Source organism: Ambystoma mexicanum, chromosome 4p (assembly GCF_040938575.1).
Source record: "Ambystoma mexicanum isolate Mex_15411 chromosome 4p, UKY_AmexF1_1, whole genome shotgun sequence".
NCBI classification, from domain to species: domain Eukaryota; kingdom Metazoa; phylum Chordata; class Amphibia; order Caudata; family Ambystomatidae; genus Ambystoma; species Ambystoma mexicanum.
This window is the reverse complement of record NC_090927.1, coordinates 529,631,136-529,646,349: the sequence shown is the minus strand read 5'-3', so window position 1 is coordinate 529,646,349 and position 15,214 is coordinate 529,631,136. Positions and strand designations below refer to the sequence as shown.

General features: G+C 42.8%; 1 protein-coding gene across 1 annotated transcript in view; it reads right to left on the bottom strand.

Moving 5' to 3' along the window:
* Positions 1–15,214, bottom strand: part of ALKAL2 (ALK and LTK ligand 2) — a 281,678-nt gene that overhangs the window by 80,569 nt on the left and 185,895 nt on the right. The window lies entirely within an intron of this gene.

Below are 15,214 nucleotides of genomic sequence, written 5' to 3'. Positions count from 1 at the left end.
TGTTCACGCCTTGAACTGCTGCTGGTAGCGGTTTGTTGTGTTTCTTTCTGTGTGCTGTGGATACCTGCCCAGTGTGATCTGGAAAGTGAAAAGCAGTATATGATTCTTTAACCATTAATTGCACAGCAGAAACCTACAATGTATGTGACCAGATAATACTGTTCCATTCTTGTCCATTTGCCACAGTCTTTAATTTAAATTCACTCACTTAAAATATGTTTTCATCTGGTGACAACACATTGGACTGTGTGTGCATCTTCCAAAGCCCAACATTGAAAATTCATGTTTGCAGGACTGAGAGCTGCCATATTTATGTCCCCTATGCCTATTTCATTTTTTAAAGTGCTGTATTCCACCAAACCTTTAACACCACTGTAATTGCTGGATTGCAACAATTGCCCAAAGGCAGGCTCTTCCTAGCGAAGCCTGAGGTGTCTCTGCAGATAGTGGTGACGGGTCAGTGTATGCTTGCATGTGTGTGGACAAGGGTTCAGAAATCTGTCTCTCCACCTTTCACTGCATACCTGCAGATATACGAGGGTGATCTCCTCTGCGCCGATCAGGAAGGCAGTCACCGGTGGCGAACGAAATCCAACATGGGAACCCTATTCTAGTGTTCCCTCCTAGGGGGTTCTAAAATTAATGTGCACATTACAAGGGCGGAAATGCCCAGATGTGAAAGCCAGCCCCCTCTTCAATGTGTATTGTTTGTAACAGGAAGTGCAAACAATGCACTTAAAGCTGGTGGATTCCATTGGTGCCCAAAGTGTTTACGCTTGCAGGAAAATCACACGCTAGTGTCAATGCATCTGTTTTTAGTCTGGGCTATTAGGTGGCACTGAAAGTGCTACCCTTAAGCTGAAACAATTGTCATTAAATTAAGAGCTTTTACATAAGAAGCCGGTAAGATAGCTCAGTGGGTTGAGCGCTCGCTGCTGCGATCTGAGTGTGATCTGCAGGTTGCAGGTTCGAATCCCGGCAAGGCCAACTCAGCCTTTCATCCTTCCGAGGTCGGTACATGAGTATCAGTTTTGGTTGGGTGATATTGTATGTAAATATGTGCTCTGTAAAGCACTTTGGATTAAGGCGCTATATAAATAACACATCATTTTCATCATAAGAGCTTTAAATATGTGATTTGAATGAAGTTCTGCAATCCATTTTCAATGAAGATGGCATTTGAGGAGGGATACACAGTTGTAAGGTTGTTGAATCCCTCCCATTCCCTGCCCCTAGCCATGCTAATCCCCATGGCCAATCCCACCCATTCCTGCCCATCTCAGAACTCTTTGAGTTCTTCAATGGAGGCAGCCATCTTGGATGACTGTCTCTAAGGAAGCTCTCTGGAAACAAGCAGTAACAAGCAGCTATCTTTGAATAGGAAAGATACCATGCATCGTCCAAATAAAATGATACATAGAATCATGTGAGTATAATCTTGTTTAAAATAGCTAAAGTAATTTACAATACTTTCGACAGTAGTAATTATTTCTGATCTTTCTGCATTTCATTTTCTTGTTTTTTAAAATGAAGCTAGGGCTGTTGCTCGTCCTTTTTAAATCAGTCTTAATATGTATCAATGTTTTACAACACAAAATCGGCAATGTTGTGATACATGTCATGTAGTGCTCAAACCCTTACTGGCTCAATGATTGCCTCTGCTAGCTGAGAATGGTCGTCCAGATGCTTGCCCGGCATGGTCCCACGATCGGACTGGTTGTGCTCGGCTTCACACATAAATTGTCTGGCTCACCCCACCTCTATTGTTGTCCTTCAATGCATTGCCTTTCTGTTGTTTTACTTCCCTGCCGCTTTTAAACCAACTGTAAAGTGTTTAAACAAGAAACTTGCAATAAGACATGAAACCCCACAGTGCTCACGTCGGAGAGGCTCTCAGGGTCTTTAGCTCTGACATCCTCTCCGACATGAGTGCTGTCCTCTGTGTGTTCACAGGATTTTGCTCGCATTCAGGATTTCTTGTTTCCCGCTGCCAGCATGCGCCGCATTGCTGACAGTGGGGAGTTAGAAAAATCTGAAGTATGAACAAAATCCTACAAACACACAGAGGACAGTGCTCATGTGAGCAATGTCCTATACGTGTTCACAGGATTTTGCTTGCACTTCGTATTTCTAGCTCCCTGCTGCTGACAGCGTGTTGCATGCTGGCAGCAGGGAGCTAGATATCCCAATTGTATGCACGAATTCCTTCAAACACACAGAGGACAGTGCTGACGTGAGCAATGTCCTCTATGTGTTCATGAGATTTTGCTTGCACTTTGTATTTCTGGCTCGCCGCTGCCAGCAGCATGGTGCATGCCGGCAACGGGGAGCTAGAAATCCGAAGTGTGAGCAAAATCTCGCAAACACACAGAGGACAGTGCTCACAGATTTTGAGCACTGTCCTCTGTGTGTTCATGGGATTTTGTACACAAATCACATTGTGAAATGAAATAACAAATATATAAATAATTATGTGAATCAAAAAAAGCATAACAGTAACTTTGTTTTCCATATTTGGAACAGACAAATACAAGTATATGAATGTCAAATGATGTCAACCTAAAGAAATCTTCTATGCGTTATGCAGCCTTTCAGTTAAGTGATAAAAACGCACAAAAACAAAACTGTGGCAATACTGTTAGTAAACATTATGGGCCTGATTTGAAGTAAAAAATGTCAATGGGAACATTAATTTCAATACTTCTAGAATAAATTAACTGCTTGTAGAAGTGCCTTCTTACCGCTTGGGAACTGTCATTTACACATTTCACCTGTTTGAGAAATGATAAGCAAGCATTTCTGTTGGTTTAGGGTAATGTTGACCTTGCTGGGTGGCTCCCCTTTTCTCAGCAAGCGAGTATGTCTGTTAGGGTGGCTTTTCACCTGTTCTGAAGTGCAAAGACCACATAACAGAGATGCAAGGTGTGACCGGTGAGTATTGCAGGTAGGGCAGGGCAGCCCCCGGGACATGTTTGCAAGTTGCGCTTGATTTCATTTATCATTGATTTGCCACCTCCTTGATTGAAACATAAAAGAGCTTAAATGTTTATCTTCACCTGACACCCGGTTAGCAAGGTGTGTCCCCCCCACCAGGTGACTCTGAGAACCCGAAGAAGACATGAGGTTGAACTCCTGTTGTGTCTTCACCTGAGGACACAGGAGACTTGAACTGTCCTCCAATACACTCCATGGGACAGTAGAGCAAAATGCCAGTAAGTGTGCAGGCTCAGCTCCCAGAAAGTATTTCCGGGTCAACCAAAAGTGGTTACTTGGCCATTCTCTGATGAAGCTAGGCTTTATGCCAGTTACCTGGACTAACAAACTGTGGTGAGACTGGCGCGTCTCCCAATCTTACTGGCTTGCTTATGCAGCTGTGGTCTCTGGTGTAGCGCTTTCCCTGGACGGGACAATCTTAAAGCAGGCGCTACATGCATCTTGTTTTCTCCTTGGCAGGAGAACACTCAGGATCTCAGGGTTGCTTTTTTTCCAGTCAGCAGGCATCGCTGGTAAATCTGGAGGCTTGCCAGCATTTTAGGCTCATGTCCAACCCACTTAACAGCAGGACAGGAATGCTCCAGACTATCTCTGCACCTTCACTGCTGCTCCAAGACGACACCTCAATAGGTGGACATACATACATTAAGGATAACCAACATTGGACATTTTTAAGTGCAGGTAGGCACTATAGCCAGCTACGCTTAGGATGTGAACATGATGGGTGAAGTGCTAGAGTGGAGGCAGAGGAAGTGAGGGACAGAGGCAGGTTTGAGGCAAGGGAAACATGATAGCTTTGCTAGCTAGGATAGATGGCTGGGTTGAGCGAATGCTGCTGCACAGAATGCGATCTATAGGTCACATGTTTCCATCCCATTGAGGTGGAATCAGGATTTCATCCATCTGTGACTGACCAGAATTAGGACAATCATGTTTCGGGATATTCTTTTCCTTTTTAGTAGCGCAGAGCTGAAACCTATGTTTTTCTTCCAGGCACATCGGCAAACAATATTTTGGTTGCTAGCTTATCTTGCTGCCTAGCAGAGCCCAGAACTGATTACTTGAAGTTGCGGGTGCTTCCGTTTTGGTGCATTTTGTTACATCTCTTTGGATTGTGTGAGTACCATATGTTGGAGATGACACAAAGCTTGAAGGTGTTTGGTTATTTTCCCGCTCATTGTTTTACTAGGTGTATATAGTATTAGGCATTTCGCAGGCACTTCTATTAGATGCCCACAAAAGCCGAAACTGTTGGCATTGTTTTTTTTCGGCAGGCAGAGGGGGATGAGGATGGCGTAAAAGAACATTTTGTTATATGCCTCTTTTCTGCCGCTCAAAAATGTGAAAATCCCCAAGAGTGCTAAAAGAGGTGTGAAACCATGCAACAAGGTTTTCTGTATGGTGAATGTAAAGGTCTCCCAAAGAATGTAATTGCCCCCATTGATCAAACTAGGCCCATGTGGGAAATAATTGCAGAAGTGCAGATTCTACAAAATTAGGGTGCAAGTGGGCAAACAAAGCATGACTTTTAACAGAACAAATAGAAAGGTTCTTTGCGGCTTGGGTTCGAAGATGGTCTTACAAATTGACAACAAGCCAAGAGCCCCGTCTCATCACACTTGCACAATTCCGTGTGTTGTTTGGAAGACGGGACACAGTGACACGTTACGTCTTATCATTTAGTTCCGTGTACTTTGAATGAGCTAGTGATGGACTATGTTTGCTGCTGACTGTAAAAGGCCTTCCCATCTGAACTACGGAAAGCAATCAGACGGGAGACATTCTTTGCTGTATTACACGCTGGATTTGTTTTACAGTAACACTTTGCAACCAGTGATACTGCTTTTGCCCTTGGTTAACACCTCTGTTAAACATGGATTTCTGTAAACTGGTGTGAATTTGTGTCTGCAAACTCTACAATTATATTCGGATTGTAGATATTGTTACTGCTGGCAGTGTGGCATTCGGCAGGAATACTCTATTATTAACCAGAGACTCCAAGCGTTAAGTAACCTGACGTGCCTGAGCGGCTCTGTTTATTCTCGTGGGGTATTCGTGTCCTGTTCTTCTGCAGGAAGCCTAATTAAGGAAACATAAGCCTGAAACTAAAATGGCATCCGGACTGCATGCAGGCATTTCTTTGCGCAATCTAGGTTTAACCAGAACTTAGAATGCGTTTTTTTATGGATCAGCCCTATGGTTACATTGCAGTTTGACCCAATAAATACTACCCGATAGGAGTTTTTCTCCTAACAGGTAAAAGAAAGTAACTGAGACTCAGAGCACATAGGACAGTAGGGTAACATAAAAAGGAACATATCTTGGGAATTAGCCGATTGGGTGAGATTCCCTATATCACACCTTCTTCCTCACTCATTTGGTGGAATTTAAATCCTGCTAGAATGAGGTACCCTGATCTTATAGTATGTAGTCCACACGGTTCCGGGAGCTAGCACTCCGTGCAGGCCTGATACCCCTGCCTACTGCAATCCTGTGACTAAATATCCTCATCACATGTTACTGATACAGTGCACAGTGCTCTGATGTCTGAACAACTGTCGACTCAAAGATCAGAACCTCAAAAATACATCTGACCAAACACATGACACTAGAAGTAGAAAAACACAAACAACATTCTAAATAATGTATGTTATGTTATTGGTAACACGAAATTGATGCTCCCAAAAATTGATATGCAATTGTTAAGCCAACATAAAACCTAAGTAATTCAAGCTTTAATTGCACCTCGAAGAGATGGGCTTTTTGAAGATCTAGAGTATGAATGTAGAGGGACATTGGTAGGACATGGTTTCCTTAAGATCAGGAGCACCACAGTGTTTATCCTAGAGTCACTGCATGCAGAAAAAACTGTGACTGGATGCGGAAAACAGAGCTTTTCTACAGGATTAGACAATCACTGCAATACATGCAGCATTTTGGAGAATCTTCATGCCATGGTCTGGCACCCCTAAAAACTATTTTCTACCCATCTTTAGCGTGTTGGAATGATATGGTACAGCACATTGCACCCTTCAACACAGACAGAGCAAAAGGTGAAAGGGGGGCATCAGTGATTCCCATCTTTTCACACCCTTTTAACCCTGCGCCAGGTCTGCCCTTACATTGCCTTCCACTTGTATGACTAAAGGTCGTTTCCTTGCTGGGCGTGCAGTGAATTAAAAATGTTTACCACAATGGTTTGGATGACAGTAATAATATGGGGAATTTGTTGAGGTATTTCAACTTGCAATCATGCAGTATCTTGGGGCATTTTTTCGCAAGAGTAAAGCACCCCATATCCTTTAATCAGACTGGTCGTAAACACAGGCAGTGTTTGAAATACTGCCTGGTGTTACCGTTACTGCCGGACACATAATGAGGCCCTCTACGGGAGCCCGGAAACCGGCTATCCTTTAAGGACAGCTGCAAGCGGTAACAGGGACTACAACGACCAGTTGACAGGGCTTCCCCTGTACAGACAGTTAATCCTGCATGTTCTTCAATATAGCTTTTCATTATATACGATTCTATAATTAGAACAGTTTACGCTCATTTACATTCTCCCGAGCATAGGAGAATGTAATTTACAATAGAACCATTGACATCTGCAGCCAGTAGGTAGCATGGCGAGACTTTAAAAATTCACTGTTGTCAACAAAAACAACCACCTTCAATTCTTTGTCGATGACTCCCATGTCTACTCAAACATCACCAACACACATGTCCATATCAAGCACTGGATGACTTCCTGTACTGAACTGAGCCATGGAGCGACATAAATGTCCTGAAAGTCAACAGGAATACACCATGTGCGTCATTTCTTGCTTCCAAATAAAACACCAACCCCCTTATAACTCGAATTCTACAAGTCTGTCAACCCAAGCTCTGAAGTCAAAAGCATAGGAGTCCCTCCTGGCTCAACCGTCACACTGCACATCTGGTAAGTGGTCTGCACCTTTCTCTACAACATCTGGTTCCTCTAAAGTACATTTCTGTCAACCCGCATAAGATATATCACGGTACCCACTCTTTCTTGTGAAGTGCATTTTTAGTTTTGTCTCATAGGTTGCCTTTATGTAGAGCGCAGAGAGGGTAAAATGACATCCAACCTGTTCTCATCACATTCTTGGTGGTGCCATTTGTTGCTGGTCTTTTGTGCGACAGTTTGTACCGGACGCGTTTGGTATCACTCATTTAGCCATTTTATCCTCTACCATGGACTGTTACTTTTCTGAAAGCTTGAAGCCTGGTCTCACACTCGTCCCATTAGATCATTGAGTGGCAAGTGCACTACTCTACGATTGTCTTGCAAATGTACCCATCTTGTTCTCTCTAACATATGCACAGCAATCTGTTGCTCCCGAGCTAGGTTAGTGATACGCAAAACATAAATACAAATCAGTGGGTTGCAGATGTGGGAAAAGCAAATTACTTTCTTGGCCATTTAATAGTTCTGAGATGTGATAATTCTCTCTCAAACAGAAATACAGGGGGGAATGTAGAGTACTGTGGAATCGAAAACAGCATTGGCAAAGCCAATAGTGTTGCCTTTAGTATCGGTGTGAACTGGTAATGTGGTGTCTGAGTTTTCGTGAATAATATACAATGACACATTTAGTAAGTTTATGCTTTGTTGACATATTTTATGAAGCTTAATTCTTGGAGTCAATTTGTGACTAAATGTTTTATAGACCAAATTATAAAGATAAAGTCATATTTAAAAAGGTTGCATTATATACAAAAGTCATTTTACAATAATAGAAAAAATGAAACACTTTTAGTGTCTGTATTTTACCAAACTGTGTGCTGTGCTTGTCTCCCAAGTGCTGAAATCATTTTATTACCAAATGTAATGGCACAAAATTTGACAGTTGTAGGATTAGTCATTCCCAGCAACATCCAAACCTTGACGTGCAGTGAGTTTAGGGCCCTTTAGGAATGTGCATGCAATGGATGGGATCACACAGAATAACTCTGACTCCAAATAACTGAACCATCTCAGGAAAATGGCAAAGTTCTGTTTCATTATCTAAAACAGGGAGTTTACAACGAACATCAACGGACGTACGCTCAGGTTCTCTCAGCGATCTTTTCATAAAAACATAGTTATATATCAAAAATCCATCAGCAGTGACATCATACTACGTGGCAAATAATAGAAAACCTACCAAGGGTCAGGATAGGCATAAGGAGAACATCTAAGTACACATTCTATAGGAGCTAGGATTGTAATTAGCTGTCCACTGTCAGATGGACAACATGTGCCTACCTCTTAAACATGTCATCTTCAGAAACATTGGATACTCAGTTTCTCAATGGTAAGGTCCTTCGTTATATGGACCACTATAATTGGTTGGCACGCTTGTGCTGTGTCTGGAACATTCGGTTTACTTAGCAGCATGTAAGTTCAGACCTAGGTGCAGGGAGATGGGGCATGACACTACCTCCCCACCCAATTAGCCCAGCATATCTCATCACCCATGCCTTCTGCCATGAATATTGTCTTTGTACTTTGCCTTGCAAAAGTATCCTTGTCTTCAGAATACATGGGAGTGTGAGCACTCATTATCGTGTTCTGGGACTCCAAGTTCAAACTCTATTTTCGTCCTTGGCCCATGTGACAGGAGACCACGATTTGGTCCATTTTGCAGGTTTTAAATGCGCTAAATGAATAAAACGTGGCACTCTTGGTGTTCTTTCTTTGCCCCTTAACAAGGCAGGATCCATCCTTTGCATGTTCGCTCCTTTCCAGAAAAGACAGCTGACTTAGGCTGCTTCAGTCTTGACTCCAGGCCAGACAAACTCACCATGCAGCTCCACAATTCAGCTTATTTTTTCTGTGACACAATTTTCCCTTTCCTCTTCATGGGTCCTGCCTTACTAAATTCATGATACTGATGTCCAGCTCCTACAAAATGGCGGCTTCGCCTGCAAACCTACGTTTCAGCGTCTGTTCGATTATTGAAAGGTTAATTCATTGCAGCACTTCGTGCACGTATAATCTTCTTTTTCATATTTAAGAGTTCTCTTGATTCTTTACTTCGTCATTAGTTCTATAGAATCCATACATCTTCTTCAGCCAGTATCTGAGGCCATTGTGTTATGTCTTGTGATGTCACCAGCTTCTTTCTTTGCTCTTTTTCATATTCCTTCACGGAGTCTTAGATTGTCATCACTTTGGGGATACATTCGATATGGTTGTCTCAACGGGTATCTTCTTTTGAACACACGCTGCGGTATCGGCACACTTGCTGGTGTCAAACATGGCACAATCTCAGGTCTACAAAATATGGGGAATAGGGGGCCAGGGTTTCCTGCAGAGACATGCAGTTGCTCCTCTACAGCAGGATACACAAACGTTTCCACAGTAGACGCCTAACACAATCAGAGAGCCTAAAGGAAAACCGTGCAGTTATGGTGACAAAGCTCTTTCATTTACAGAAAATTCTATTGATATTCTGTACTCTGGCGTATAGACCACTATTGCTAGGTGCCAACAGTGCCATCACTCATCATACAACTCATGTCTTCTTGATTAATTGGTGCTTTTTAGTATGATTTTCTTGCATAGTCGCTGACCTTTAGCCTGGAAAGCTGAGTCAACACAAGAGTGCACAAAACAGAAAACACATGAAGAAAGCAAGTATAACACTGGAGCCAATGTCGGGTTTTTTGTTGTATTCGGCAGGGAAGAGTGTAGCTCTGATGGCACAGAACACTGTTCCTTGGTCTTTCAGTTGCAAAGGATGCCTGAGCATCCCCAGGTAGACAGCTCTGTCATAGGGAATTGACAGTAAGGGAACACTCTACATGACAGTGTAGGTCTGTGGCACACTCAAATCAGAAGAATTCTTAGAAACTCTAGCCCCTTTCTATATGAGTACTTGTTACATTCCGTAGTGTCTAAAAAATCTCTATAGTATTAAGGTGTGCATATTGGCACTATGAGGAAACAAGCATCAAGAAAGCTCAATTAATCAATGCATCACCTGCTTGAACAGTTGTGCATCATACATATCACATGCAGAAAATGTTTACGGAGTGCCTGCATAGTACAAACGGTGGGTACCAGCAGAGCGAATTGGTAAGATTCTAGTGATATAATACCATAACAGGTTGTTTCAAGGTTTTTCTATAAAACATGGGCAGCTGTAGAATTGATATTAGGATTAGTTTACGGGGCACACACCTATGTCTTATGGTGTTTACGAAAGATGAGCTGCTCATCTCTAACAGGAAGTTCCAGATTGTTGATTCCGCAACCAAGACAGCCTTTCATTCTAACTTGGTGAACACTTAGATTTAATCCTATGTGTAGTTTTCAACTATTTGGTGCTGGTGTGTCAAGTGAACCTTTTTCTGAGAATCCGAGAGCCAACCCAGTATAAAATGGAGATACAGTAATTTGATAGCACAGACACTCATTTTGATGTACATGAACATTGCTTGAGCCATTCTGATTACGAAAGTGTGACCTGACATTCAGTATTAATATCTGTCAATGATGTGAGCACCTGAGGACATGATAGCAATATCTGTTTTATGATAGCACTACATGCTATAGGATAAGCCATATGATGAATGTACCTGGGCTCGGGATTGCTCACGGGCAATGTGCTCGTCTTGAAAGCAAGACGACACGGAGCACCACAGGTTCGATTCCCGGGTCTGCGCTTAGAAACCCCTGGGTATTAAGCGTGTTGCAAATAAACAATTATAATATGGCAAAGGATTGCTCTACCCAGCCATATGTCAGCAACAGCTGGAACACAACGTGAGCACCAGTATACATGATGGTAGTGTCTGGCAAATTCCCATCCAATCTCTATACAGAAGCTACAATTGTGGTGTTTATGTGTAGTTAATGAATGTTCACATTTACTGCACATGAAAAAACACGCAAATGAAAAGTTGAACTTTTTGCCATTGTGTAATTTGAACCACCCATTTGCAGCTTATGTAATGCAGTCCTTTATTTTGTTCTGCAAAAGCACATTGATGCTTTCTGGTTATTAAAATATAGGTGACAAATCCGCAACAGAGGTGAGAGACGTACAATCCAAAAATAAAGCAACTCGTGGCGAGGAGTCAAACACTAGAACCCTGAGCTATCAGCTCTGTGCTAGGACTGAAGCTCAAGTGCCCCTGGACTGCGTGATCATTTCACACTTGTCACAACTAAACAATTCCAAAAATCTTTGAAGCAAACAGAGGCTTAAGTACACAGTTCTACCACTTGCAGGTAACACCCACAATGCTCTGGGCATAGTGTAGCAAGCTATTTCTGATTTTGTCCATGGACAGGGCATATTTACTTCCTTCTATTTCTGGTTTGCTGAAGGGAGTTGGCAGTTCTTCAGTCAAAGCGCGGCTAGAACTGTTTAAGTTGTCAGCAGCCCCTGAAGACTGTTCAGCAAATATGTCAAACGTGATTTTAGGGAGAGTTGGTGTGTTTGCTGTTAGCACTCCTAAGCTGAAGCAATTCCTTTAAGAGAGGGACTAGGGCAGCCTATTTATATCACACAAGGACAATGGAAGTAAAATACAAAGTTCTATAGTGTGAGTAAACACATTAGCCAAAAATAGTCTTCAAGGTGTTTAGACGTAATGTGTCGAGTTTATTAGTGCACATCCTTTTTGTAGGCAGTGATGAGACAAAGAAATGCATATTTGCCAAGTGAAAACCAGAGCAATCAATAACTGATCATACAGGAAAGTCTAAAAGGGGATATATCAGAGACCCAAAATCCTACGCCTGTTATCTCCAAGAAATTGTTGCCCCAAAACACATCTCTGGCATCTTAATGGTAAGGTAAACAAGTGTCCTCATTCGGCTGCATTGCTATGTCCACAGTGCACAGGAACACATGCGAAAATATAAAAAAAAGGTAGCAGGCGCCCGCTCTAGAAAGAACTTAGCATGATAACCTGTTCTGTGGTTTTTCCTCACTTTGAGAGTCCGCAGCCATCGGGTTTTGTTCAATGTAATATTCACAAAGGAGGAATATCCATTTGCATATCAGTCTTTGTCCCGAGCACAAAGGCAGTCCAGCACCAAAATGTCAGGCAAACCTCCTTTGAACAAGAGTACCAACAGCAATTCCAGACACGTGTTTCGGCCTTGTTGGGCCTCATCGGTGAGGTGGAGCTGTGCCACTCTCAGCACAGTGAGTAAGGGGTCCATGTCTAGGTTCCCCCAAGTAATTTAGGGTGACCAACCCCAACTTCTTTGCAAAAATACAAAAAAGGTGGGACAAAGACTGATATGCAAATGGGTATTCTTTCTTTGTTAAAAGTACAGTGAGCAAAAAGCGATGGCTGGGGACTCTCAAAGTGGGAAAAAACTACAGAACATGTTATCCTGTCATGTTTTGTCTAGAAAGGGGCGTCTGCTACCTTTTTTGTATTTTTGCAAGGAACTTAGGGTTGGTCACCGTAAGTTACCTGGGGAAACCCATATGTGGACCCCTTGCTCACTTTACTGAGAGAGGCACAGCTCCACCTCACTGATGAGGCCCAACAAGGCTGAAACACGTGTCTGGGGTTGCTGTTGGTACTGTTGTTCAAAGGCGGTTTGCCTGCCATTTCAGTGCTGGACTGCCCTTGTGGGCGGGGCAAAGACTGATATGCAAATGGTTATTCCTCCTTTGTGAATAGTACAGTGAGAGAAAAGCGATGGCTGTGGACACTCAAAGTGAGGAAAAACCACAGAACAGGTTATCATGCCATGTTCTTTCTAGAGAGGGGCGCCTGCTACCTTGTTTGTACACATTGAAAATATGTTTAACCTTGTTGTAGAGCCAGCACTATAATAGTCTTATTACCTAGTATTGGGAGTGTGTGAAAGGTCAAGAACAGAGATTTACTCCTGTGCTACTCCAAACCTCCCAAAACTTCAGCCAAGAATTGCTGGTACTATAGTTCATCCTGGTGGGCTTGTTCCAGAGGATCTGAGTGGCTCAAAATCTAGACTGGACCCACACATTTGTGTATGACTTTGTTGGACACTTGCAGCCTCTTTCTGGTAGGCGTAGATGCTTGTCATTCCTTGCAATCCACCGTAACATTTGTGAGGCTTCAGATGAAGATGGGAAAAGACCAAGAAAAAAAACCTCACAGAGCTTAAAGGGTAGAGGAGGTTCAGATCGAGCTTGGTGATGCGAATAGGGAAGGCATGAAGGTGGTAGAAGACATTAAGGTGTGAGTGACTGAGGTATATGCATGCATGCTGGCCGATACTGAGCTATGGGGCGTTAATAAACAAAAAAAAGGGTGCCCATTGAAGGTCGGTTGAAACGACGCCGAAGGACAATGTCGGAAGGCATGGTGGTTTGACATGGTTTCTCTTTTTGCTGGCTTCTAACTCTTTCCTACTATCTTTTTTCTTTTCAAACTCTATTCTGTCCTGGTAACTCCATGGTTGCTATAAGGGAAGTCCTGTCTCATTCCCAGAGCCTCAAGGTTCTATATGTCCCGTATTGTGTACAACTTTAGTCAGGCAAGTCACAATACAGTAAAACACTCAGGGCCTGATTCACAGAACTGTTTTATAATGGTGCAATCCCATAGGAAAATGCTCTGTGAATCAGGCTGCAACACTTTAGGAACTTTATAAATCCTTTGTCCCTAAACCTATCTATAACCCTCTGCCAAAAGACCCCATTTGTGCTGGGGGTTACACTGATACAAGTGTGGATCAGATTACACAGTGGATAAGGAAATGTGTTAAAGGAGCACTGCTGGTCAAGTGCGAAATTATATCCTCTTTTAGCCTGTAACCAGTCCACCTCGAGGACTTGATTACAAAGTATGCAGTTTCTTGATGCAATATTTGTGGATTAGGTGTTGTCTATTGGTTTCCTCTTATTATATACCGTATATTAAGTACACTTTTGCAGTGGTTTTCATTCAGGGCTTTCTTGGAGCACGTGTTCCTTTTTCTGCAATATTTCCTGTTTGTAGGAAAAGCAGTGGTTGAGGCAGAATGTGTGGATTTGTTACAGAAATGTGTCAAGTTGATGGAAGAGGTGGGGTACCGATGTGACCAGAGAAGATGGAGGGTTCTGCAGTTGCGTTGATATTCTTGGGGTTTGATTTTGATTCAGTGGAGATGGGCTCCAGGTCGATGACAGATAAGGTGGAGGTGTGGATTCAATTGTTGAGCACATGCTAGGCAGTGTCAAAAATAGAATGGAGGAAGGTGCAGAAGCAGTTCGGTTGCCTGAACTTTGTAAGGTGGTTGTTCTGGATATTTTGTAAAAATATGGCAAGGGCTACTGTGGGGGCAAAGTAAACTCACCATCGGGTGTGACTGTCAGGAGCCATTAAGAGAATTTGAAGGTTTGGCTTTCATTTTTGGAAGGTTTTGATTAGGTAACCGAGCAGAACAGGATATGCAGTTTTTCTCGGATGCTTCGGGGATGGGTGGTTTTAGTTTGTATTGGCAGTGAGGTTTGTGTGCCAAAAGATGGTGGAGGAGTGTCAGCAGAAGGAATTCAGCATCACTGTTCTTGGTTTTCTCCTGTTGGTGGTGGCTTTGTGCCTGTGGGGAGAGAGTTGGTGGACAAGAAAGTGAATTTAAACGTGGCTAACGAGGAAGTGGTTGCAATGGTGAATAGACAGTTGGCTAAAAATGTGAGAGTTCTGAAGTTGCTGCGAGTGTTTGTTTTGTGGTACTCGCATCATTGTATTCTTTTTAGGCAAAAACATGGGCCTGGTAAAGACACCGGCATAGCTGATGCATTGTCTTGTTCCAAGTGGAAAATATTTGGTGGGTTGACTTTGGGGGTGGTCAGGGTGGATCCGGAAAGTCTGTGACAGCTGGGAGACTGGGTGCCCTAGAACTAGTGGAGAAGCATTGTCCTCTTCTTCATGCACAGGATACAAAAGAGCATGGTTGAAGTGCATTAACTGTAGGGGATGGCAATGGAGCAGAGGGGTGGATGTGGAGGAGAAAGAAGGGACAAAGTCATACATCTCATATTGAGGTCATTGGGGAGGGAATTGTCAAAGATAATAGTGGAAGAAATGTCAGGTATTTACTTTTATGGTAACTGGTTTTTGGGCTTTGCAACTAATGGCAGTAAAATGGCCTACAGGATGTTGGAAGGATTGTCAAGGGAGAGGAGGAAAGTGATGGTAATTAAGGAATTGTTGGGTAAGGTAGTGGGAGAGCCTAGGGAAGTGAGTTGCTCAGGATGGAAAAGAGAGTTGTTCAGAA